At 38.8% G+C, this 27,829-nt stretch overlaps 1 long non-coding RNA gene across 3 annotated transcripts; it reads left to right on the top strand.

Annotated features, from left to right (window-relative positions):
* Positions 20,107 to 26,369, top strand: LOC109713678. 3 transcript variants are annotated; one of them, XR_002217140.1, is made up of 7 exons: positions 20,107 to 20,320; positions 21,012 to 21,070; positions 22,302 to 24,065; positions 24,455 to 24,644; positions 24,902 to 25,004; positions 25,978 to 26,050; positions 26,179 to 26,369. It is a non-coding gene; the product is annotated as an uncharacterized LOC109713678 (long non-coding RNA). The 3 variants fall into 3 exon arrangements; XR_002217139.1 differs by having other exon boundaries at positions 22,302 to 24,644; XR_002217141.1 differs by lacking the exon at positions 22,302 to 24,065.

Raw genomic sequence — 27,829 nt, forward strand, 5'->3', positions numbered from 1 at the left:
TAAATGAGTATAATATGGCTAAGGTGTAAATACCCTTAGTAAAGAATAAACAATAGCTAAGAATAAAGAATTGCTAAGAATAGAGTGTTGCTAATAAAAAAGAATGTCAAAGAATAAAGAATTTCAAGTAGTAAAGAATGACAAGTGATAAAGAATTGCTAATAACATAATGAATGGTAAATGATAGAGAGTATAACCAATTAATCTACTTGCATGAGTTGCATGATTTGCATATTGCATATTGTGAGGTATGAATATGATAATTGTTAGTTGCATAAATTATATACATCTGTGGATATTTATTGGACTAATATGTTTGCAGTGCCTCCTTTGGACCTGGTGGGTCGAGCTCTTCCCTTGAGTGGCCGTACCCATTAGGAACTATGGACAATAGTTCTCACCCCCGTGTTGTTTTTGGGGGTACAGGTTCACACGTAAGCGGCGCAGTGGCGCGAGGAAAGGGCGTAGCTCCGTAGTTAGCGCCCTACCACCGAGACCAGAGATAGCAGTACCCTGAGTCGACTACTTAGGGATGTAAAAGAAAGGATAAAGAACAATGTTGTGATAATCATGTTAAATCGGATTGTATTTGGAAGCTATAAAGAGTTAAAGAATGCAAAATGTGTATATAAAATGTAATGTGAGATGAATGCTTGTAATAGCATAGATGTATTTATGTTTTCGATACCTTCCTTATGCAATCTTTATTGTATGCTGTTCCTGGTTGGAACCTCACGCATTATATGGATTGTGACGCCTTGGACGTACAGGGGAGACTCTGTCCGTGGTACAGGAGAAACTCTGTCCGTTCGGCGGTCGTTGGCGTGCCCGAATCCGACCAAAGAGGCGGGCTCGTGGCGTGACACAGCAGCAGCAGAGGAGGTCGTTGTAGGTATCATTTTAATTAATGATGTCAGAGTTCGTGCATTATTTGATAGCGGTGCATCACATTCCTTTATTGATCGGCTATTTGCTAAGTTGCATAGCATTGAGCTAGTACCTAATTTGCATCCGGGACAAGTGATTGTACCCGACCTCATCTTGGATATTCGAGAGTTTTGCCCTAGTTGCCCTGTTCGGGCAGGGGACTAGATTATGCCGGTTGATCTGTTGGCGCTATATAAGCTAGGCGAGTTTGATGTAGTGTTGGGTATGGATTGGCTTACGCGGTATTATGCCACTATCGATTGCAAGAATCGAACGGTAACCTTTCGGGAATCGGGACAGGAGGAGATAGTGTACAGAGGATGCCAGAGTTTATTATTTGCGATGACCATTAGCTCTTCGCGAGCTAGGCAATTGATCAGGAGATATTGTGTAGCCTTCTTGGCTAGTATTACTGTGAGGGATGGAGATATCCCTAGGATTGATGACATTCCGGTGGTACGGGAGTTTAGTGATGTGTTTCTAGCTGAGTTGCCAGGTATGCTACCTGATAAGGAGGTTGAGTTTATGATAGATCTTATTTCTGGGACTACCCCAATCTCAAAAGCACCCTATAGGATGGCGCCAACTGAATTGAAGGAGCTGAGGGCACAGTTACAGGATCTGTTGGATAAAGGTTTCATCAGACCAAGTGTATCACCTTGGAGAGCGCTGGTTTTGTTCGTCAGGAAAAAGGACGGATCTTTCCGCTTGTGTGTCGATTATCGGGAGATTAATAAAGTAGCAATCAAGAATAAGTATCCGTTACCAAGGATTGATGACCTATTCGATCACTTCAAGGATTGAAGGTATATTCCAAGATCGATTTGCAATCGGGATATCACAACTCAAGATCAAGCCTGAGGATGTTTCCAAGACAGCTTTTCAAACACGGTACGGGCATTATGAGTTTACTATTATGCTGTTTGGGCTTACCAATGTCCCGGCATCTTTTATGGACCTGATGAACCGTGTTTTCAAGTCTTATCGGGACAAGTTTGTAGTAGTGTTCATCGATGATATTTTGATCTATTTCTAAAATGACGAAGAGCATGAAAATCATTTGAGATTGGTGTTGTAAGTATTTTGGGAAAAGAAGCTCTTCGCCAAATTGAAGAAATGTGAATTTTGGTTTCGTAAAGTAGCCTTTCTGGGGCATGTGATTTCAGAGGCTGGTATTGTAGTGGATCCTAAAAAGATTGAAGCGATCAAGGAATGGCCTAGACCGACTAATGTCGCTGAGATTCGGAGCTTTCTCGGGCTAGCAGGATACTACCGGTGGTTCGTTAAAGGGTTTGCTAAATTATCTACACCCTTCACCCAGCTAACACATAAAGGCACTAAGTTTCTGTGGAATGATATGTGTGAAAGAAATTTCCAGGAATTGAAAGAACGATTAACAACCGCCCCAATTTTGGCACTGCCAATTACTGGAGTGGATTATGTGATCTTTAGTGATGCGTCACTGAATGGATTAGGATGTGTCCTGATGCAAGATGAAAAGTTGATTGCTTATACCTCTCACCAGCTAAAGGATTATGAAAAGAACTACCCTACCTATGATTTGGAGTTGGCAGCTGTAGTTTTTGCATTAAAACTATGGCGTCATTATCTATATGGCGAGCAATGCTGTCACCCCCGGCGACCGCTACCAATTTGGCCAGCCCGGGCACGTCGAACAGATGCTGAACGGACAGCACCTCCCCTGTCCGCCCAAGGCTAAGCATCAACAATCATGTACAAGAGTTACCAAGGAAAACTCAAACACATACATGATCATACATGAAGCACCACAAGTGCTATACAAGTAAAAGCAAGAATCACAAGTACATACGAGTGAATAAAAGAGAGAACATTCTATCTATTACATCACATTCACCATATTTGATTCACCTTTACAACTTCCAAAGTACGGATACAAGTTCACCTCATCATGATATAAGTGTGAATACAACTCTCCAAAAGTATTTCACAACCTATACATCATCTACACTCACATACATAGGGTGCTACTAATGCAAAAAAGGAAAGCTGCTAATGCTACTAGGGCGCTATGCCCTTACCGCGATCCTCGTCCGGAGCGCTCGAACTAGGCCCTGCAACAAAGTAGGGTGAGAACTATATAAATATAGTTCCCAGTGGGTTCGGCCGCCGACTCCGCCGATCTTCCCACTAGGTCTAAACAGGCATAAGTAGATAAACAGATAGATAGATATGAAATCAACTAATGCATAGTAACGAAACTTACAAATATTCTACTATGCCTTAATCGATGATAATATATGCATGAACAATATAATAGCGAAATATGCTAGCATGACACTATGTTCAAGAGTTGATGCCATTCATTGTTTACCCAATCACTTGGCTAACCCAAAGGTTTACCCTCGACTCACATCTCGAATCCCATAGGTGAGGAGTCGCACCTGCTCAACTCACCCGAGACCGCCTGCGGGACAACTAGCTTCTACCCCTTATGTGCCATACTCCGGAATGCACGGCTTGTGTGGAGCGACCACCCCAAGCTCAAATAGATAATGTGAGTATGATCTAATCCTCATCACTGAGGATGCCCTGTCAACTAGGGTCACGATCACTCGGGACTCCAACTATCCCTATATTCAATGTCATACTGTTTTAACTACACTAAGTTCTCATATCACAATTCACAACTAGGGAATCCACATATCCCTAAGTTTAATATCTCAAGTGTTTCTCTACACTATGTTCAAATGCCACTCATGATGCTCGGATACAAATACTAAGTTCCTCACATATTTAGCACTATAGGTTTCCAATGTCATCACCCAATCCTTATGTCCCTTACATCTAGTATCCATAACATAATACTATTTCAACTATGGAAATCATACAAGGAGTAGGAATGCATATGTCATCATCTTATAATGCATAACAATATACAACATGCAAGTCGACAATGCACTAAGACATAGAAAGAAGCTCAGATGCTTCGGGATGACACACCCCCACTTTTTTGTGATACCGCGATCCTAGGAACACGATTTGGCGATTCTACGACGTCGCCTCGGCCTTCCAGGTGAAAACGAAACTTCGACCGCCCCCTTTTTGCCGATATCTTTACACCGACTCGACGGATTGTCGAACCGTCTTCGCCAACGTATTTAAACACCTAACAATTAGGTTTATACACGATCAATTTGGATCAAACCCTACCATTTACCAAAAACCCATTTTGAAGCCCTCGGTGATAACTATTGCAAGAACACATCAATACCACCTTTGATTCATGCAATAATCAACTCACTAGCACCCCAGGGTTCAACCAAAACTAACTCTAGAGTATAAGATGCAAACCCTAGAAATTCACCATTAAAACTTAGAAGCTTACCTTCACAAGCTTCTCCTCCCAAGCCTCCAAGCCAAGGAAGAAGATAAAGAACCTTCTTCTTGCCCTAATCTCCACCAATTTCTCCTCTTTTCCCACCTTCTAGAGAGAGAGAAAGAGAGCTTAGAGAGAGAGAGAGAGCTTAGGTTTAGGGTTAGGTTAGAGGAAAAGTGAAAGAAGAGAGAAAGGCCACCCTCCACTTAACCCCACACATGCACAATTGCTCAAAACCCCCTCAACAATGCAAGTTATGCATAGCCCAACCTGAGCATTTTCGAGCTACGGGGACCGGTCTTTCCCTAGAGGGACCGGTCCCCGAGAGCAAATTTTGCGGGCAGAGCTATTCTGCCCATTCTACTCGTACGGGGACCGGTCCCCTCCTCCTGAGGGACCGGACCCTGAGAGCAAAACTTGTGCGTAGCATTTTCCTGCCACACACCATGCGTAAGGGAACCGGTCCCTCCCGCCAGGGACCAGTCCCCGAGAGCAACTTCTGCGATTGTGCAGATTTGCACTAGCTTGCTCTCCGAGGCCCTCTACAACGCACTTAAACACTTTTTGACGCCTTCGGCCTTTCCGAAGTGTACCAAACTAACACTCGGTCGATTTGAATCAAAGTTCAACTCTCGTATTTCGAGAATTCACTTCCTTACAAATGCAAGGTGTACACAGATCATAAGAGTTTAAAGTATTTATTTATCCAGAAAGAATTGAACTTGAGACAACGCAGATGGCTAGAATTGCTCAAGGATTATGATCTGACGATTCTCTACCACCCAGGAAAAGCGAACGTGGTGGTGAATGGCTTAAGTCACAAATCGACTGAGAAGTTGGCAATGCTTATAGCATCGCAACCACCGTGGAGATGAAACGGTTGGAACTAGAAGTTGTGACTCCCGATACGCCTTTACGGCTAATGTCTTTGGTGGTACAGCCTACTCTAATGGATAGAATAAAGGAAAAGCAAGTTCTTGATGAACAACTGCAAAAGATTCGATTGAAGATCACTGAAGGATATACCAGTGACTTTCATGTGGATGATCAAGGATTATTGCGATTTCGCCATTGGATTTGTGTACCAGCGGAATCATGCATTAAAAAGGAAATTTTGATAGAAGCTCATCGTGCACCTTATGCTCTACATTCAGGAGGTACAAAGATGTACAAGAATTTGAAATTAGTATATTGGTGGCCCGGAATGAAAAAGGGGATTGGAGAGTTTGTAGCTCAATGTTTGACATGTCAACAGGTAAAAGTTGAACATAGACTACCAGCGGGAAAGCTTCAGAGTTTGCCTATACCTGTGTGGAAATGAAAAAGGATTACCATGAATTTCATTGTGAGCTTGCCTCGCTCACAAGCTTGTCACGACGCGATCTGGGTAATCGTGGATAAATTGACAAAATCTGCCCATTTCATTCCGATTCACATTGTTTGGACGGGGGAGAAAATCGCACAAGTGTACCTTGATGAAATTGTGTGACTGCATGGAGTGCCTACTTCTATTTTATCAGATTAAGATTTTTTATTTGTATCACATTTTTGGAGGAGCCTGCACGACGCATTAGGCACTCAACTGGATTTTAGCACTACTTTCCACCCCCAGAGTGATTGGCAGCCTGAGCGTACTATTCAGATTCTTGAGGATATGCTTCGGGCTTGTGTGATAGATTTTTAGGGCGGATGGCCACAGTATCTACCTCTGACAGAGTTTGCTTATAACAACAGTTATCAAGCAAGCATTAAAATAGCGCGTTTGAAGCCCTCTATGGCAGGAGGTGTAGATCACCACTTCATTGGAGTGAAGTAGGTGAAAGGCTGAAGTTGGGTCTAGATGTGCTTCAGGAGGCTGAAACTAAGATTCGACTTGCACGAGAGCGATTAGTTACAGCTCAAAGTAGGCAGAAAAGCTACGCTGATAAACGTCGATGAGAATTAGAATTTCAAGTGGGAGACCACGTCTTTTTGAAAGTCTTGCCGACAAAGGGGATCAAAAGATTTAGTATTCAAGGAAAGTTAAGTCCTTGATTCATTGGACCCTATGAAGTGTTGGAGCGTATTGGCCCGGTAGCGTATCGGCTTGCGTTACCGCCGAACCTATCAGGGGTGCATAATGTATTTCATGTCTCAGCACTTCGGAAATACATTTTCGATCTAGCTCATGTATTAGATATTACACCAGTAGAGCTACGAGGATTTGCGCTTCGAGAAGCGACCAGTGCAAATTTTAGTTCGTGAGGTGAAAAGGCTTCGGAATCATGATATTCCTTATGTGAAAGTACTTTGGAGCAACCACGACGAGCGCGAAGCCACCTGCGAACTAGAAAGTGCATTGCAAGAGCACTATCTCCATCTTTTTCAGATTGAGGCATGAGATACTTGATTTCTAGTTTCATGAACGAAACTCCTTTTTAGGAGGGAAGAATGTAGTACACTGAACTTTAGCAAATTGCAATGTTCTAGTGTTAGAATAGTAATTAAAACTATTCTAGCTGTTTTGAGGATTGTCGTGAGTGTACTGGCATTGAACATAGGTATTCTAAGCGCCAGGATGGGTTACTGACACTAAACCTGTAAATTTCAGGTTTTGAGTGTTGAATACCGGTAACTGATTGGGGTACCGGTACCTTAGAGGGTTGCTAGATTGGGTAACTCTCGAGTTTGAGAAATTGGAGCTGGGTACTGGTACTGCAATGAGCTAGTACCGGTACACCGTATTAAACTCAACTATCCAGCGCTCGGGTTTTAGCTATTTAAGTGCCGGGTACCGGTACCTCAACCTGAGTATCGGTACTCAATGCGGCAGTTTGAGTTTGTAAAGGGGTTTTTGGTAATTTTGCAACTGTGGTTATCCTTATTAATCCCCAAACCGACCCCCAGCTAGTTTCTTTGTGCTTGAGCTTGGAGAAAACAGGATAAGCCTTCCTCTTTCTCTCTCTAGGTTCCATTCCAATTTTTAGGTGGAAAGTGATGGAATTGAGTTCTTTTCTTTTCTCCTCTTCATGCTAGCTGGTCTTAAAAGCTTTGAAAGAACTGTGGAAGTGAAGAAGGAGATATTCTGAGAATATAGTTTTCAATCTTAGCTCAAGGGTGAGCTTGGCTTGGAGTTTTGAAAGGTTAGCTTCTTAATTGCTACCATATATATAATTTTTGGTTGATTTAGAGTTTAGCTTTTGGTTAACTCTTGGCTTAGTTGTAGAACTCATTTGGCTGAGTATTTAACCTTCTTTTAGGTTGGTATTGGAGGGTCCAACCTGAAGTGAAGTGTGGATTAGAGTTTTGCTCTATATAAGGTATGATTCTACCTATGTTAAGTGGATTCTTCAGGTTCTTGGTAGGAGGCTTTGTAAAAGCTCCTAATTAATCTAAAATGGTTATTAGAGTGCTTGAAGGCTAGAGAGCTTCTTCATTCAATCAATCGGAAGGAGTCGACATGTATTCGATGGGTTTGACCTCACTGAAATGGATAAACTTTCCCTATGTTCTTGTTAGTGTTATGAAATTGGAAAGCATATATATGTATATATGCTAGTAGCATCATAAATGAGTTATTGGATGTATTAAATATACATATATCATGTGGCAAAGATATATCTTTATGTAGTAGAGAGTAGTATGCATTAAATTCATGAAACATGTATCATCTAGCACACTTGTGTAGACAAGTTAAAAAGGTCATTGATATGATAGAGCTAGCATGAATTTCATGTTAATGTTTATAACCTAGTTAAATAACTAGCACTTGACATTGGGACTTAGACTCCAACCTATGAGTCGTTAGAGGATATGCCATGTTTTAGACATGATGATTGAGAGTTTTGTATTGTGGATCATACTTATTTGCCATTGTGCTCATTCGCACATACTTATGAGGGTCACTCCCTATAAACCGGCACTCCAGAGTTGGCCTACGCGACATCATGCTCGCCCGTGCAGAATTGAGTATCGAAGTGGATTACCGTGGAAAGTTTATACTACCACGGGGCCATTAGGCGCGGCGCAAGCCGGACTACGCATGTGTAGGTCCTTGTAAATTGGGTAAAGATAACTAAATGTGTTAATTAAATAATCATTACTAGATAGTGTACATTCATAGATATATTCTAGCATGCTTACTTATTTAGAGTAGTTTTATACTTGTTGCATATTATTATTTGCATTAGAGGCATAACAGTTCTAGTATTCATTAATTGTTTAATGTTCATATCATGTTATAGTGTACATGTTTACTTTGTGCCTCAGGGACCTAGTGGTGTAATTCGCTGACGTCGGCGGCTTACCCACTGGGAACTATTGACTAATATTTCTGATGCCCTATTTGTTGTTGTTCTATTTTCAGAGCCATCCACAGCGGGAGAGGCTAGGGATCGGAGTAAGGGGGTCACATCTAGCTAGACATAGCCGGAGTTATCGCTAGGTGATCACCTCTATGTTTGAGTGAGCTGGAGAGGTTTATGTACTCATTGTATAGAGACCACCACATGTATTTTAGTTGTTTTTGTGACCGCTGGATGTATGTATTACTTTGGGAGTTGTTTATGTTAGTATTATATTTTCCGTTCTACTTGTTTAGAGAGTAGTATTTGTCATATTCTCTGATATCATGTTAGATGCTTCTATTTCTTTATGCTATTTCTAACATGTCTATTGTAGACGCCTTGTATACTCTGGGTATATGGCAGGTCTGTGCGCATACCGAGTAAGCTTCCGCTGAAGCCCGGGCGTGACAGGAACTATTAATTTTTTATTTTTTTAGAAATTTTTTATTAAATATTTGAAAATTGTATTACTGTTTTTAATTATTTAAGTTTATATTTTTCATATTTGGATGTAGCTATTATATGGCATAAATACTTAATAGTGTACTTGAATATGTATTTTAGAACTTTAGTTTGTTGTATGATATGTTTCGAAATTTTGAAACTTGGAGAATCGGGTTTCGGGTTTTTGGTCGGGTTCGGGTTTGTTCCGTATACGGGTTCGGGTTTTCGAGTTCGGGTTTCGAGTTTTTGGTCCGGTTCGGGTTTGGATATGGATTTTTAAAATCCGTCGGATTCGGGTTCGGGTTCGGGTTCGGGTTCGGGTTCAGGTTCGGGTTTCGGATTTGGAGTCGGGTTCGGGTTCGGGTTTTTGAAAACCGGCCGCGAATCCGACCCGTTGACATCCCTAAGAGCTCCCTTTTGATTCCTTGTTGGTGACAAAAAGAGAAGAACTCATTTGAAGTGAACTCGCCACTGTTGTCGGTACGCAAACATTTGATCTTACGGTTGAGCACACCTTCAACGGTCTCTTTGAACTCTATAAACTTAGAGAATACCTTGGACTTCTCCTTGACAAAATACACCCAATTGTAAAATCATCAACAAACAACATGTAATAGGAGCTGAGTACATACTTGTTAAATAGAAGCCGATGTGCCTTTCCATATTGACGTCCTTCATAAAATTCATCACTACCAAAGGTAGCAAGATTAGGCAAACCATTCACCAAATTTTTTGACACCATAACTTTAAGCTTATCCATACTAAGGTGTTCCAAATTGCATGCCATATGGCAGCCCATTCACCAAATTTTTTGACACCATAACCTTGAGCTTATCCATACTAAGGTGTTCCAAATTGCATGCCATATGGCAGCCCGATCATTTGTTTTCATCTTATCAACATAAGAAGAAGAAAATAGAAGAAAATAAGACAAACAAATCATTTACCCTTGCACTGGTATGAACTATCTCCATCTATAAGTCGGTGATGTTCTTGAGAAACTTCACATCTTTAGGCCCAAACAAGGTGTTGTGTCCCGCGTCCATGACATTTGCAAGAGAGAAAAGATTCTTCTTCATCCTCAGCACATGTTTGAGAATGATAGGATTGTCATTGTTGCTGCCTTTGATGGTAATAGGACCTTCCTACTCTACCGAGTGAATGATGTTATCCGCCATAATGATACCATCATTGCCTTCGTGTCATCGAAGCCTAGAGAATTTAGAGTCATTGCTGGTGAGATGATGACCGCATCCGGAGCCACAATTATAATTAATAGAGGCCGAGGCTCCAATAGAAGAAGACTCCACCATGAAGTAATGTCCCCGATCTTCAATTTGACTCAACAATTTTTCTTGACATGGCCTAGCTTGCCACATCAATAGCACTTGATCACTTTCTTCCACTTTCTCTTGCCATTAAAAGTAAACTCTCCATCTTTTTTCTATTCTTCTTCTCCTCTTTGTTGTGACCCTTTTTATTTCTGGTGAACAAGATGTCCCCATTGCCCACCGAAACAAAACACCCGTCCATTTGTCGAGAGAGGAACTCTTGTGAAGCAAGAAGATTCTCAAACTCCATTGAAGAAGGTTGCCTTTGGCACCGCTGAATAGAGGTAACATAAGCATGGTACTCCTTGTTGAGATTGCGAATAATATAACTTTTTATTTGCGTCTCCAAAATAGGCTCGTCAGAATCCAATGCGAAATTTCCGAACAAAGATTTTTTTACCTTCAAAAAATATTGAGAGATAGAGATTACCTTGAATGGTGTTAGTTAAATCATTCTCAAGTAGTTGTAGCCAAGCACTATTCTTTTTATTCATCAACCCGTCTAGAGTCTCATAACTTTCTTGCACAAACTTGCACACAATAATGTTCTCGAACAAGTCATGAGAGATGGACCTCTTCAAGATGAACTCCACCTTTGCATTCAGTCTTCCATCTCTTCAAGGCCTCCCTTTCTCAAGAGTATTTGCCAGAGCCTATCAAAATCCACTGTCAAGGACATTCCAAAGGTCTTCGTCGACAACGTATGACTCGAAACACGACTTCCAAACTTTGTAGTTAGATTGGTTGAGAATCTCCACCCCGAGTCCAACAACACAACTACTTGCCTCTATCTTCCACACCGTCTTCTTCTCTAAAGGAAGCCTTGCAACGCACCACATAGAGCAAGATCCAAGTCGTGCTTCTCAAATAGTGCATTAAGAAGACTACTAACCCAAAGTTATACTATACTTGAGAAGGAAGAACAAGAGAAATGGGGAACAAAGTAACAATTGTTTTGTATTAAAAATAGAAAGATTCTCACGCATTTAATCTAAGTCCAAAAAGATGGTATAACTTTGGGTTAGTAGTCTTCTTAATGCACTATTTGAGAAGCACGACTTGGATCTTGCTCTATGTGGTGCGTTGCAAGGCTTCCTTTAGAGAAGAAGACGGTGTGGAAGATAGAGGCAAGTAGTTGTGTTGTNGGAAGAACAAGAGAAATGGGGAACAAAGTAACAATTGTTTTGTATTAAAAATAGAAAGATTCTCACGCATTTAATCTAAGTCCAAAAAGATGGTAAAATACTACTAAGTACATGTATTCTCATAAAATGCATGCATACTACTCATATACACCAACAGAAGTGGTGGGTTCAAGAGAGTTTGCTCTTGAATTAAAGATTAAAAAATAAGAATGTGAAAAGATGTATAAAGGTTCAGAAAGGTGGTATAATTTTGAATGATTGTTGAGGGTTGGAAGATAAAGTAGAAAGTCCACATGTATAAATGGTTTTGTACTATATGAGTCGCATGAGGAAATTATAAGAACACATGCAAATACATAATTTGCTTAACCATAGAGAAACTGCTTTCAGGTTCCGAACTTCGAAGAAAAAGTCTAGACTTCCTTTTAAGAAACTTGAACATGGTTCTGGTTTCAGTCTTCAGATGTGGAGCCCAGACTCTCATGTAAAAACATGAAATCCGTGGTTCGGTTTCCAGGCATCGGATGGAATTTAAGGACTTCCAAGGTAGAAAAGTTCCATAGAACAGAATTTTAAATCCAACTTAAAACAATGTAAATAACTTCCAAAGTTGTAAATATGCATTAAAATCACCATGAACACTAATCTTAACTTACCGAGCACTGGGAACGTGAATTATAGGTTTTCGAGTCTTCAAAAATGATCTTCTCATCACGAACTCTCCAAGACTTAAAACTCAAACCACGTGAAATGCACCAACAAATAAATCTCTAATAATTTCCCCCTTCGGCTATTTCGTGGCAAAACCCAAACTTACAAGAAAACACCCACCGCAGTCACCTCACAAAGATAAAACAAACAGCGCTCATCACAATCACCAAACAATAAACTCCTCGCATGATTGTTCCCAAAACACAAAAGACTTTATCACTTTAACACAATGGGAGTTTTGAAGTCTTAATAAGAGTTTTGAAGTCTGATACGCCCTGTGAAAAGAAGCAAAGAAACAATCTCCGTGAAATAACATTAAAAATCAAGATTTTCCCTTTGCATGTTGTGTTCACTGGCTCCCTCTTTTTGTCAGCGAAATCCCAATAACAACACAAAATACCACAACAAAGGAAATACCAAAAAGCATAATAGAAAGTGATAATCCAGACAAAACAGACATTCGAAGCATAAAGTAAACATGAAAGTAAACTACAATGCAACTAATGCAATGTACCCAAATTAAAAATTACATACAATGCAGTCCTAGATAACATGAAGTACGAGGCATCGCAACATCACTCAGAATACTCAGAATCCCATTCTGGAGCATGAACATGATCATGTCGACAGCCCAGCTTGTCGAAAATTGCTTGAATCATCCTGGAAACTTTGCTAAGGTTCTTTGACATTTTTTGTCGCTCCTTGTAGAATTTTCGTTGCTCCTTATAGAACTTTCGTTGCTCCATGTAGAATTTCCATTGCTCCTTGTAGAGAGATGTGATTCTACCAGTTGGATCATCTGATAGTGAAGAACCGGAGGGCTGAGCAGGAGCGCTAATGGACGCTGCTGCTGGCTGAGGTGATTTTGGTGGAGCTGACTTGGCAACAGTTGAAGCATCAATCGTGCCAAGACTGTTCATAAGTCGAACATGAAGTATCAACACAATGTGGTCGCAGAATCCGCATAATCAACATTGGATACGGTAATCATTCATGCGCACTGGAAGATTTCACATCGCGAGCCATCCGATGCCATATGAGGAAAGGTACGTTGATGTTTAAACCTTCAGCTTCAGCCGGATGTCCAACCAAATACATATACAACAATCGATCCCAACGAACAATCTTGGTATTCATTGTTGGTAGAATGTTGTAATCCACAATGAAATTTAAAAATTGATACTCAGTTTCAGCTCCTTCGAGTAAACTGAATTTCTAGCACCCTGAGTACCAGGTAAACATACACCATTAACTACCTTCAATCAACTGAAGCATCAAATCCTCCATGAAGATAATAGACTCCACTAGTGTCCGCTAGAAGTTGAAACACTGCACCAATAGTATGTGGAGTGATAGTAAGTGCAACTCCACGAACCGTTGTCTCAAAACTGTAGACTCCACTTCCAGGTTGATCGTGAACATGCCTGGCATTCATATAGAAAGATCGAATCAACTCCAGACAGTATCCACCTTGTTCAGCAAAAGAACAAATTGGTCCAAGATTGGCTAGCTCAAACAGTGTAGAAAACTCAGGAGCTGCATCCATCAAAGCCGCAACATCCACACAACGCTCCCCAATACAAAGTCGTTTGCCATAAAGATCCAGGCGCCTCTGACTCGACAGTGCACTTTCGTCGTCAAACTTCGTGCATCGTTCATGTTCCTGCTCTGAGAAGGTCACTTGTGAATAAAATTTCCTTTCTTTTTATGAGCAGACACTGGAGCTTTTTCTTTCCCTTTTGCATAACTATCAAGAGATTTTCCTTTTCTTTTAGCCGAGCTAGTTTGAGGTGGTGAAGGCTCAAGATCAGACAATTCGACAGATTCGGCTCTCAAATCATCAATAGCAGTATATTCACTGCTAGAGGCTTCTTCTTCATCAATTTCAGGCCGTGCCCTCTTAGTCACTTGAGGCTTCTTTCCATGCCCTCGACCACGAGTCCCTCCAACCATGAGCACCACAAGCACCAGGAATCAAGATGACAACATGGTAGGTAATTCCGGTTAATTTTCCTGAAAGCACAAATATATATTTTGGTCATAAGATCACGATAAAGAAAGATAATGTCTCCAAGGCCTTAAAAAGCATGTTTGAATAAGCAACCAATAATTTCTAACAAAAATTTCACAACGAAGCAGAAAAATTGAAGACCAGTGCAAAAACCCTAAAAATTTGTCATAAAAGCACAAAAGATAGTAGTTGGAAGATGAAATCCCTAAATCTCGTGATAAAGTTGGTTAAAAAACCTAGAAAAATAATTAGAAGCATGCATAACCATAAAAACAAACCAATTTTCAGAAAAGTTTACTACAAAAACCATGAAAGAACTAGTGAGATAAAACACTAGAGTTAGAGAAGCACAAACATGATGAAGAAATAAAAAACTTAACAGATCTTAGAAATTCAACAAGATTTGGAAAAGAAAATACTTATAGAGAGAGGATGAAGTTTGAGAAAGTTTAAAAGGAAGTTGGGAGAGAGATCAAGTGAAGATCAAGTAGTCGAGCGGAAAATTTGGACTCTCTATGGGAAGTCTTGATTTCCATGCAGAACATGAAAATCCCCTGTTCGGATTCCAGACTTCCACCAGCAAAGTCCAGAACCTGAACCCATCAACCTTAAAAATTTAAAAAGAAAACGCATCCAAGTTTCAAAATTTTAAATTTTAAAATATGTGACCAATAAAATCCACAAAAATGAATCATCTTAGTATTTAAACACTATAACTTTACACAAAAATGCTTCAAATCACATTAAGTTCACAAAAGTTGTAAATCTTATAATAAATACTCCAAATATTGAGATAAAAGTCTATAAAAAATTCTTATTACCTGCATTTTTTGACTTTAAACCATCAAACAAAATCTAAAGGTAATAAAACTATCAAGACATAATGGTTCAAGAAGATAATAAATGGAAATTCCTATATGACTCAAATTTCACAAATAAATCTTCAAATTAGATGAATGCAGCATATGTAACCAGAAGGTTGCTCTTTGAGCTTCTTTTAGCATATCCCACTGTACACCAATCAAGATTTTTTTAAAATATTAGATTACTTATGGTATGCATTAAATTCATATGATAGTTGCACGTAATTACCAGACGACCGGAATAGTAGCTCTTTCCAACATGTGACGGTAGTTTTTACACTCCCATTGGGATGTAACTCTTTCCATATCTTTTATGCATACAAAACACTACATTTATACACAACTCTCTCCTTCAATATGCAATCCCAAATTCGGTGTGAAGTCATATAGGAGGCTAGGACATCCTAGTCAAGACGTTTTAGCTAAGTTTGTTAGAGGAAATAAAACTTTTGCCAATAGTAGTTCTGAATTAAAGCTATCTTAATGCGATGCTTGCAACATTGGAAAACGTGTAAAACTAGCTTTTCATGAATCTGAATCCCGTTGCACTTTTTCTTTTCAACTTATTCATTGTGATGTGTTGCAAGCTCTTGTTGATTCTGTCTCTGGTTTTAAATACTACGTATGTTTTGTGGATGATTTTTTAAGGTATTCATGGATCTTTCTTTTGACATTTAAACATGAAGTACTTGACAAATTTTTGGAATACAAAGTAATGGTTGAAAATACTTTTTTAAACAACAATTAAATTCTTTCAATGTGATGGTAGTAGGGAGTAGATTAATGGAAAATTCACCAAGCTATTTTCAAAAGTGGTATACTTCATAGAATTTCATGTCCTTACGCATCCCAACAGAATGGTGTTGCTAAGAGAAAACATAGACATTTGGCAAATGCGGTACGAAGTCTTCTTTTCAATCACACATGCCTATTCTTTTTTAGGCTGATTGAATTCATATTGCCGTATTTTTAATAAATCGCCTTCCTTCTCTTATTGTTTCACAAGGCAAATCTCCTTATTATATGTTACATGGCCACTCTCCTCCTGACTTGCAATAGATTAAAGTTTTTTGGACACTATATTAGCCTAATCTGCAGGACACTACGAGTCACAAACTCTCTTCTCACTCTTTTCCTTGTGTGTTCTTGGAAGTCGCTGACAAACATAAAGTTTTTCATTGCCTTTATCCAGGTATTGGTAAAGTGTACATTCCTCGTCATGTTACTTTTGTTGACTGCTTTTCCCTATTCGTCTTTCCAAATTTTCTAACAGCTCTACTCCAATTGCAAAGGATCAGATCTTCAATCATTTCAAGACTTTTCTTTCTAATCCTCCTGTCTTAGGCAACAGCCCTTCTACTCTTGAGGCAATTTCTAGTTTTGAGTTTACTCTGTTAGTAGTATGCGCTAATAGCTAATAAGCCGATGCACATTATACTAGTGGTTGTCTAATTGTACTGGACATTTATTTAATATTATATATATATATCTANTATATATATATATATATATTGAGTTTTTATTCCATTCTGTTATGTGTTCGTGAATTGTCCAAGTATTAACAAGATGAGTGCACGTGTTCTCAAGAGTTGAAATTTTGGAACGTGTGTTATTGGTGGTTAATTCATAAAGGCTCTTGATCGATGGATCACCATAGGAACGGTGGTGCATCCACTGAGATTGGCGCATTAGAAACTTCCTTCTCTACAGTGGAGACACAAGAGTTGATGTGCAGGTAGCTGTTAAGAAAAAGAGTACCAAGCATGACCAACACGAGAAGTCAGATGGTAACCTACTTGTCAGTGACATTCTTGATGATGCAATTGCGTTTTTGATTCTTTGACTTGCGGAACCTCGACTACTCACTTATACGGTTGTTGTAGTTCGACTGCACAATATCTCAAAAATTAGCCAACATCTTCCATTAGTGCATGTTGGCTACAGCAGGTCTACAAGAATAGAAGTGTTCAAAAGGATCTGTTGTCCTTAATGGAAAGGTTACAGTCCTATGTAATTTATAAGGACCTAGTTTAGGAAATCTCTGGCCAAAGTAGATTGATATATCAGAAAGAAGTTTTTCCTGGAATACCACATAAGCTAAGGTCAAATAAAATTTACATATGATTGGTGATGGGATTTGACGAGCTACCATAATCTCTACTATGTCAAGACTTACAGTAGAAAAATTGCATCACATGCTAACTACACCTAGAGGTTCCGTTATTTGGTTTTATCGGATTGCCAATATATGCTACTAGGCATCACTAATGGATTGTGAGAGCCTACAGAATGACGCGCGGTTGGTTATTCTCAAAGGCTGCATTTGGAAATGGAATAGTGTTTAGGGGGATAATATTTTTTATTCTTGAGATTAGGATGTATTGTAGGATAATGAGGAATAAAATGAAATGTATGTTTGGTACGAAATTCTCTTATTCCAAAGAATAAGCAAATTTTTGTTTGGTTAATTTTATGATAAGAGTTAGAGAATACTAAAAAAGGTAGATTGATACTTTCTAAAATGCCAATATTGCCCTTGTGAATGCCTCCTTTACATGTAATATTAATATGCACATGGGTTCATAAAATATATAATAATTGTATTAAATCTTACCTTGGAATAAATTACATTTTAATTGGTAATTTAAAAAATATTACATAAAATACAATAATAATTAGGAGTACAGTAATTTACCTTAGGTTAAATTAATAGAAAATAATATATATTAAATATGAAAGCGTGGTACGAGGTGTTACACAGGAAGGTTGGTGGCACATGGTACGCAGGAGGGTGGGCGGGCGTGTGGTACGAGGCGCCAGTTCCACATGATGCCATGGAATAAATTCTAGGATACCACAATTCCAGGGGTATTGATGAATTGGTCTTAACGGGTAATTCTAGAATAAGCTAGAATTACCCGCTTTGATCGGAATTAATTATTCCTATCATTTTTTACCTTGTTTGGCAAGATTTAGGGAATAAAATGCTTTATTCGATGATTTTAATAGGGATAAGATCATGATATCACTACAAGTCAAAACTGAACCTATGAGGTCATGCATATGGAGTCGTGGCCATTTGAGTGTGGATGAGATAGAAGCAGGGTTTAAAGTGCCACCCCGTGCTGTACAACATGGGGCGGCATGTACCGTGCCCCCAAGAAGAGAGCACGGTACGGGAGGGTCTCGCACCCAAACACCCTCCCCCCCCTGCGACCATGTTGCGGTACCCTCGCGGGTATCACGCGGTGGCATTGTGCCATGCCGTGCCGTGCCGTGGCCTTTTTTTGTGTTTTTTGCTTCTTTTTTTTCTTTTTGGGTACCCGAAGCATCTCGGATAGGACACCCCCCNCCACCCCAAACTCCTTTTCTTTTTTGGTTTGTTGCACTTTTTTTTTTATTTGGCTTTTTCTTTGGATTACCCCCCTCCTCGGGCCCCCCCTTCCTTTTTCTTCCTCTTCTTTTTCTTTCTTCCCTCTCCCTTCCTTCTGTGCCCGGCTATCTTCCTATGATCTCTTCTCTTTTCTTCTTAATTCTTACGTATTTTCCTAAAATTATTTTTCTCCCTTTTTTTTCTTTTCTTCGTCTCTTAAAAAGGAGGCAAAGACATTACAAACCGAAGATCTACTTGTTAAGTAAGTCAAAAAAATTATAGTTTAATTTTTTGCTTATATATTTTTACTATTTTTTATTTGTAAAGCTTATTTTTTGAAAAAATATAAAATTAGGCAACTTATAAAGTTCATAAAAAGTTGAAAAAAGATGTACTTGATTTAATCATTATACAGGAAAATTTTAAATTTACATATCTGATCCATACTGCAAGGGGCTTCGCCCCCTGCACCCCCCTCGATATCAGTCCGAGTCCGCAACCAATCATTGACATCTACTTTTTCTTCGCAAATTATTTTATCAAAATTTGTCACACCACGAAGCGTTTAGCGAATCAGGGGAACAAAAATCAAACTTGATAAACAAATTTTGAAGCACATCTAACATAAAATTTTATTTTTTTATTAGAAGATTGAAAATGGTGATAAAATTAAAAATTAAATTAAATCAATTGATACTTAAAATTTATTTATACCAACATTGTCAAGTAAATCTTGTATCTGCATATGACAATATGACATATGATCTACCGTGACGATCTATATAGAACTAAGCAGTCATCTCTCTATAAAGATGTAAATTTAAATAATTATTGCACTTATGAATTTTATTATTGTATTTTAATTCCTATTCTCTATCAGGTATAGTTGTACTTTACATACAAAAAGGCTTACCAATATGTTATTTGATGAGTATAGTAAGCTACACATAACAAATATTCCTAATTATTTGACTAAATCTTTCAAAAAAATATTATAAGAGTTTATTGGAATAAAAAAAAATTAAAATAAGTCTGTGTCAAAGCATGCCAGTAGGAGGTCATGCATATCCATCGGCACGCAAGCGTACCAGGTATCGGCATTGAAGCGTGCCAGTGTCATACCGTGCCAGGTAGTGAGCGGCACTTTAATCCTTGGATAGAAGTGTACAATTTAGTAGCCAAATACACTATATGTTTCATAGTGTGACTATGATTGTATTATGTAAATATGTAACACTGCAAGGACTAAAGTGCAAAAATTGTATTACGAGTTTATGGACAAATTGTAAATGTTACAATGAGTTTAACGGATAAGATTTCGCGCAAATCAGAGACTACTATTTTGTAGGAGATATATTATGACATTTTAATTAATCCTATAGGTTAGGAGAATCTATATCTATATATATTAATCCTCAATAATTTGCACACGGGCCATCACCCGTAATGCCCCATTCTTTTATTTTTTGTTTTTTTTTACTTTCAACTTTATTTTGTTATTTTATAGAGGACTATTTTGCTTAACTTAAAAGCTGATGGGTTTAGGTGAAATTTTGCAGCCCAAATTAATAAAAAGCTCCCAATCCCTTACTTTTCTTTCTTGTACGGCAGCCCCACCACACAGCACCCTCTCTCTCTCTCTCTCTTGTTCTATTTGCATGCCTCACCCGCACGCGATCTCTTCTCTTTCTCGTGTGATCCTTGACCCTCGTCCTTCGACGCCGCCGCCTCCGCCGCATTCCTTGTTATCCATCGGTGTCATTTCATTCGTTACCAATGCCATTTTATTCGTCAAAGGCACCTCATTCGTCATTGTATTCGTCATTGAAAAGGTTTCCTATTTGTTCTCTTTATCTCTTTTTGTCTATTTTTCAAAGTATCCATCTTTTGATAGATTTTAGATCTAAAAACTATTTTTTTTTAGAATCTGAAATTTATGATCTTGAATGAATAAAAATTTTGAAATTAGTTTGAATCTTTGTACACCCATTAGATTCTAATGTATAGATTTCTTACATTTTATATGTTATTTGGAACGCCTACCAAGTGTTCTACTTAATGCCTAAGAGAATATAGATATGAATTTTGCTTCCGATGGCCTATTTGGATTACAAGTAGTTCATATGTGTTCCTATTTGAAAATTATCCTTCCAAGCATTTAAGCCTTCATTTTATTTTTTTCTTTAAAAGTTTAATCCTATTCGTGTTGCACTACCTTTTTGAATAATATAGCCCATAGAATTCTTCCTATTAATTGATAGTTGAGATTCCTCAACTTACTATTTTCGAAGTCTTTTTCCGATGAGATTGGCCTTTTTGCAGCTAATTTAGACTTGTGCTATTACTCTTTTGAGCCCATCCGAATTATTTTGTTAGGTGTTACTTTTAAACACCATATTTCTTATGAAGTAATTAATGCTATGTTAGATGAATTGGACATCTTTTTAGAAACTCAATCGAAACCTAGTAAGCTTTGGCTATTTTATGTTTTGCGCTTGTAATGATATTTTGTTCTTGCATTAGGTTCCGTTGATTAATTTGATACCCGATGTTTGACGAAACGATACTCGGGTTAATTGGAGGTAAGTGACCTAACGCTTGTTTGTTTATTTTTTGATAAAATTGTAGCAATATCTTATGAAAACAAAAATTCTCTTTTGCACGGATCTTTTTTTCAAATGGGTAAAGCATGCTTATATAAATTACGAATCATTGAAAGATTTCTAAAAGGTTTTGCTCTAATTGCTATGCAATTTAAGAAAATGTGAACTTTAGATTATGTGCTTATTTGGCAAAATTTAGTATTTGATAATTGCTTTTTTAAAAAAATATTGACTGGGTAAATAATCTCAAAATGTGATGTCTCTTGGTATATTACTATAGTTATGTTGGCCATGTCGACATAAAATTTTGTGATAAAAACTAGCTTCGATTTTGTGATGCACCACTGAGCGCAATTTTGTGACACGCCTTTGAGTGCAATTTTGTGATGCACCTTCGAGTGCTATTTAGATACACCTTCAGATACACCTTCAGGTGGTTTTGCTCTGCAATCGCGCCTTTGGGTGCCTTTGATGTGTGCTTAGAACCTTTGCCAACAGGTCGCTAGTTACCGGAGACTTTCGTTTTAAAATTCTAATTTTAGAATAAGAATGCTTTTGTTTAAATTTCGCTCTTTGCTTTTTTGCGAAATACATTTATTTTTGTAACAAAGTTACAACTCAATATTTATAAAATATTTTGGTTGCATGCTTAATCCAACTAATGTGGTGTATGGTTGCTTATTCAGGTATGGAGTCTGATAAACTTGTAGGGGATGGGACTGAGTGGACGCTAAACACTAAGAATTCTTTTGTTTTCGAACTATTGTTAATAAAATTAGATAGTTTAGTTTGTTTAAATTTACTTAGTGACTGACATTTAGTATTTTTGCTTCGTTAGAATTATTACGAAATTTTTGTGAACTTTCAACTATAGATATAGTTTCATGGATTCAAACCTGATAAATATTTAATTTGATTTCGTGATAGATTATGTTGTTCGATATCAGCATTGTTTGTTGCCTTGCATATTTGTGATTGAATAATTACAAATATGTGACGTCTATTACGTCTCGGATTTGGAGCATGACAGAAATTGTGATATTAGAGATAGGTTTAAGGTCCTAGGGTAATAAGTTATAGAATTGAGAGATTAACCTTAGGACGTGTGAGATGGGTAGAAATAGGTTATTTTTTAGTTTGTTTCTTCTATAGAACTCTATTGATACTTGGTATATTTACACCTAACTTCTTAGTTCTTTTATTTCATTAGATGACTCACTAGTATCATCGTATGCGCCTAAACAACGAACAACCCGAGGACCATGCCTATCCATAGGCCTGGTAACACAAATCGAAATCCACCAGTCGCTCCTCAATCTGCAGATTTGCCTCCGCCAATAAATCTACTTCAACATATAGCGGCATCTACAGCCCCACCTTTGCCTACAAATTCATCTTAGCCTGCAGCATCAGTTCCCCAAACGCAACAAGACAGCGTGGTGGGCCCTACAGTTGCACAATTATTACAAGCTATGATGGGGCTTATGCAAACCAACAGCAACAACTTCAACAACACACACCTCCCGTTTCTTCCGAAGCAGGTCCTCGTGCCGTGCGAGGACCATAAATGAATTTAAGAAAGCTGCCCCCTCATCTTTTTCGGGCACCACCAATCTAGATGAGGCAGAACTTTGGGTTGAGGAAATGGAAAAGCCTTTTACAACAATGAGATGTGACAAAAAGGAGAAGGTAAGGTTTGGAACATATATGCTTCACGGTAGTGCAAATAATTGGTGGAAGAGTGAACTGCATATCCATAAGGGCGACCCTAGGAGATATACCTGGGAGATGTTCAGAACGGCCTTTTATGCCAAGTACTTCCCTGTAAGCAAATTACGACAACTTGGGAAACAATTTCTTGATCTAAAGCAAGGCTCAATGTCCGTGAAGGAGTACGAGGCACAGTTCGACCAATTTTCCCGCTTTGCTCCTATACTCGTTGAGGACGACGAGTCTAAGGCCAAAAAGTTTGAAGAAGGCCATAACGCACATATTCGTACCGGTTTAGATGTGCTACACTTGGATAGCTATGACGACGTTGTGGGCCGAGCAAAATCCTTGGATGTTGTGTGGAGGCAAACACGTAAAGAAAGAAATGCGACTTCGAAGAAAAGGAACAGAGAATCATTTTCAAAAAGTGAACAAAGCAATAAAAGGTCAACCAAATCTCTAGCTTCAGAAAGGCCTCACCAAAAAGATAGAAGTTGTGGCTAATTGGCTGAGCCTACTAGCGTTAGCGAGATCCGAAGTTTCTTAGGTTTGGTGGGATACTATAGGAGATTTGTAGAGGGCTTCTCTCGCATTTGCAGTACCTTTGACTCGTTTAACTCGAAAGGGAGTCAAATTTCAATGGTCTGATGAGTGTGAGCAAAATTTCAAGGAGCTAAAGAAGCGACTTGTGTCGGCGCACATCCTCACCTTGCCTGTTAGTGGTGAGAAATTCACTATTTATAGTGATGCTTCAAAGAAGGGATTGGGATATATTCTAATGCAAAATGAAAAATATTGCTATGCCTCATGACAATTAGAGCAATTTGAAGAGAACTATCCCAAGCACGACCTAGAATTGGCAGTGGTACTCTCTGCACTAAAAATGTGGAGACGTTACCTCTATGGCAAATCGTGTGAAATTTTTACAAATCATAAAAGCTTAAAATATATTTTGAACTCAACATAAGGCAAAGGAGATGACTAGAGTTATTGAAAAATTACGATGTAGCCATGGGTCTGGTGTCCAATTGGCCAATTTACGGGTTCAACCCACTTTGATTGATAGGATTAAAACTGCTCAGATGAACAACCCCCAACTACAGAAGATTCGACAAGTAATGGAATCACGTGCACAATCAGAATTCAAAAGTCACGACGACGGCTCTTTGAAATTTGAAAATCGCTCATGTTCCTAAGGATCCAGAACTCAAACATGAAATCCTGAAGGAAGCCCACTATTCAAGATACTCTGTGCACCCAGGAGGTACCAAACTGTACAGAGACTTAAATATCACTTTTTGGTGGAATAATATGAAACGGGAGATTGCAGAATTTATGGCCAAATGTTTAACTTGTCAACATATCAAGATTGATATGCAAAGATCGACCGGTCTCCTTCAACTACTTCCAATTCCCGAGTAGAAGTGGGAGCATATAACTATGGATTTTGTTACTAGTTTACCTAGAAGTAGAAAATGGTAATGATGTTGTTTGGGTTATAGTCGATAGGTTGACTAAGTCAGCTCATTTTTTGGCCATAAAATCGATATGACATTAGAGAAACTGGCAAAGCTTTGTATTGGGCAGATAGTTCGATTGCATGGCGTTACTATCTCGATCATTTCTGATTGTGACCCAAGATTTGTGTCTTAGTTCTGGCGGAGTTTACACAAGGCTCGTACAAGGAGCAGCCTATCGGGATCTTGGATCGGAGGGAAAAGATTTTGCAAGAAGGACGGTCCAGCTGGTACGGGTGCTGTGGAGGCATCACACGGAGAATGCAGAGATATAGGAACTTGAAGAAGAGAGACGAAGCAAGTATCCTCAGCTCTCCCAAATTTTGGTGAGTAAATTTTGAGGACGAAATTTCTTTTAAAGGGTTTGAGATGTAATATCTGTACCCAATTAAATTAAATTAAAATTTTAAATATGCAGGCGTGATTGTTGTATTGAGACGAACCCGAAATTATAAGTTTCGATTTATTTGTGCCATCGAATTAAGCCAATTTGACTGGATTTAATTTGGATTAATTAAACTCCAATTTTAATTAAACTAAGATTATGATTGCCCTAATATTTACCAATAAATATGTGCTTGAGGTTATGAACGGCTAGCGTTGTGGCCGGCTTCTTCGCGGGTATGTGAAAGATCGACAACAACCAGGAGCAAATCAGGCGATCACAAGACAGAAAAACGAGAGAGGTGAGTCCTCTTTATTCTTCTCTCGTTCTTCATTTTCTCTTTCACCTCCTTTGTTTTCCAACCTTCTGTTCCATGGCCGCCGCCACCGCACCTATGGCAGCCAGTGCCGCCGAAATGCTGTCAGTGCCGTGTGTTGTGCCGAGTGAGGCCATGGAGCTAGTGGCCGCACATGCTCAAAAGATGTAGGTTTAGGAGGTTTGATCGGAAGTGAATAGAAGGGGCCAGATAAAGTATTTTATATCTGCCTGGACCCGGTTCACAGTGGACCGCATTAATTTTTGGATAATTTAGTCTATATTTATGGATTAAATCTAAAATAATGATTTTTAGATGTAATTAATTATTATTTAGTGTGTTCTAACTTTGTTTTGGGAGAAAAAATAGACCGAAAAAGCCTCTGGTGCACACTGCTAGTGTTAAACCAGGTGCAGCAAATTCTGAAAACTAATAATGGCTTAATGGAGCAGTAGGGGACTAATCTGTAAGTAGCGGTTTTGGTTTCAGAGACTAATTCGTAAAGAAAGCATAACATTTTATCTATAAGGCGGAATCGGGTGACTCAAGCGTCTTTGGACTCCTCTCGGAAATATGGGTAATCATACGGTCTAATTGGGCATATTTATGGTATATTTTTCACAGAATTTTTAATAGTTCAAGAGTTTGCTTGAAAATTTATTTTAGGGGCTTTGGGTCTTTTCGTCGTTCTAGGTGCTGCTAGTAGTGTGAAACCACAATCTTAAACCGTGATGAATTTTTTAGCGCTAATAAAAGTAAATAGCTACATTTCTATAAGCGGTAGAAAATATACAGATCCGAGTGGGTTTGGGGCACGATTATTATCGGTTTTGTTTACTAGTTTGAACACCGGAGTGAGTTTTATGATATATATTGGCTGTTGTAGCTTATTTACTCTTGCACATTATTATATTTATCATTAAAATGATCAATTGTTGTTTACGACCATTGCGGTCAGGTACCTCAGAAGAGAGGAATTTATTCTGTATGCGCTTCCCGATGGCGGACGACACATAATTGTAGCTTTCATGGTTAGACCAATGGAGTCAAGGCACTCTGACTTATAATTGTTGCAGTTTTAATTTAAATTTTCTGCTTATTCTTGAAAGTAGAATACTTGTTAAGCGTTGCACTTACTATTGGTTATCTACCATTGCAGGTAACGAGAGTCGGGGCGTGTGAGATAATCGATGGGCAATGACTCATTAGATAGATTTCATTTCATAGACACTTAGTTTATTCTAATTAGAGTTTGATCCAATAGAACGATTTATTTATTCTTATTCACTATAATTGGATACTTACTATTTATTGTTCAGCTTCGTTTTAATTAACAAGTTATTTTATTTAGTCCTTGACCAAGAGTGTGGCTTTGGATCTACTTAATGCCTTCCAATTTCGAAGGCTCTTCCTTCATATTCGTGGCCGGTTGTTGCGATTCGTATCCAAGTAATTCAAATCCGCGGCGTGACAAATGCGACGCCACCAAGTATTATATCACATATCTCTGTCAAGCTCAATTTTGCTTTTGCATGCTGTAGTCACATGTGATGATCAACAAGATCATAATAGTACTGTCCGGGTGTCCTCTAATATTATAATCTCATGTCACACTATCTGTTTGCTGTCCAACGACACATTAGCCCTCTCTCAATCTTTACATATAACAGTACATAATCAATATACAGACATGATCTCAGAAGAGGAAAAGGTATTCTATGTGTAGCTTATCATACTGACAATACCCATCCAACAGAAATCTCCTCACATAATCACAAAAATGTCCGAATAATAATATCCCCACAATAACACTAACCAAAAGTCACAATCATATCAAGCATGCAAGAAATAGACATAGGAGTTAATTCAACTTTTTCGGCGACGGAGTACCTACCTGGCTAAGCTCCAAGAAAAGTGGAAAAGAAAACACGCTCAACACCTCCTCAACAACCCAAAAATCTAACAAACAACCCCAAAAACTTAGCTCCTAAATCAACAAAATCCACTTGCTATAACACAAAATCCCAATAAAATCTGAAGTTCTATCTTTATTTGTATTCAACACTTATCTCTAATCTCAGATGAAGGATTAATTACTTCAAACTCTCCTCCTCCACACTCTATAGGACCTCCCTTCAGCTACAAATGCCTCCCAGACCATCAACAGGTCTCCAACAAAGAAGAAGATCACCTTCAGGCTCACCTCATCTGGGTCCTAATCCTTACCAATGGAGGAAGAAGCAAAGAAGAAGAGCTCAAATCGGCTAGGTGAAAAGAGAAAAGAACAGCACCCCTAGACTATTTAAAAGCTGGAAGGAAATAGCAGAAAAGCCCTCCTATTATCAGAAATCAACCTCAGCCAAAAACACCAGATTCTGATGCCAGGGACCACTTTCGGGTATCCGAAATCTCATAGCCAAAGGACTCCAGGCACTCGCAACTTGCAATAGGCCGCCCAAACCTGTCGTAGCTGCCCCCGCAATCTTTTGGGCAACGAGACCAGCGCCCTCAACTTGGTGAATCACCTTACTGAGTCACTTGCTTGTCGCTTACTGTCGCATCCACATCCAGGCTGCTATAGTAACGCAAACAGTGCCCTTAATACATCTGAATCCATCTACAATGGAATTGGGCATCCGGAATCACCTTTCAGAACGTCGGAAACAACACTCCTCAGCTCACCACTTCTGATTGCTTTTAACCCAATCCGGCATTCAAAACAGCTCAGCCGAGTTCACTTCCTGAGTCTGTTTCGCCTCCATTTCGTGCCAAAAACGGCTACAACCCAATCTGACACTCTATAGAAGTGC

Source organism: Ananas comosus, linkage group 8 (genome assembly GCF_001540865.1).
Source record: "Ananas comosus cultivar F153 linkage group 8, ASM154086v1, whole genome shotgun sequence".
NCBI classification, from domain to species: domain Eukaryota; kingdom Viridiplantae; phylum Streptophyta; class Magnoliopsida; order Poales; family Bromeliaceae; genus Ananas; species Ananas comosus.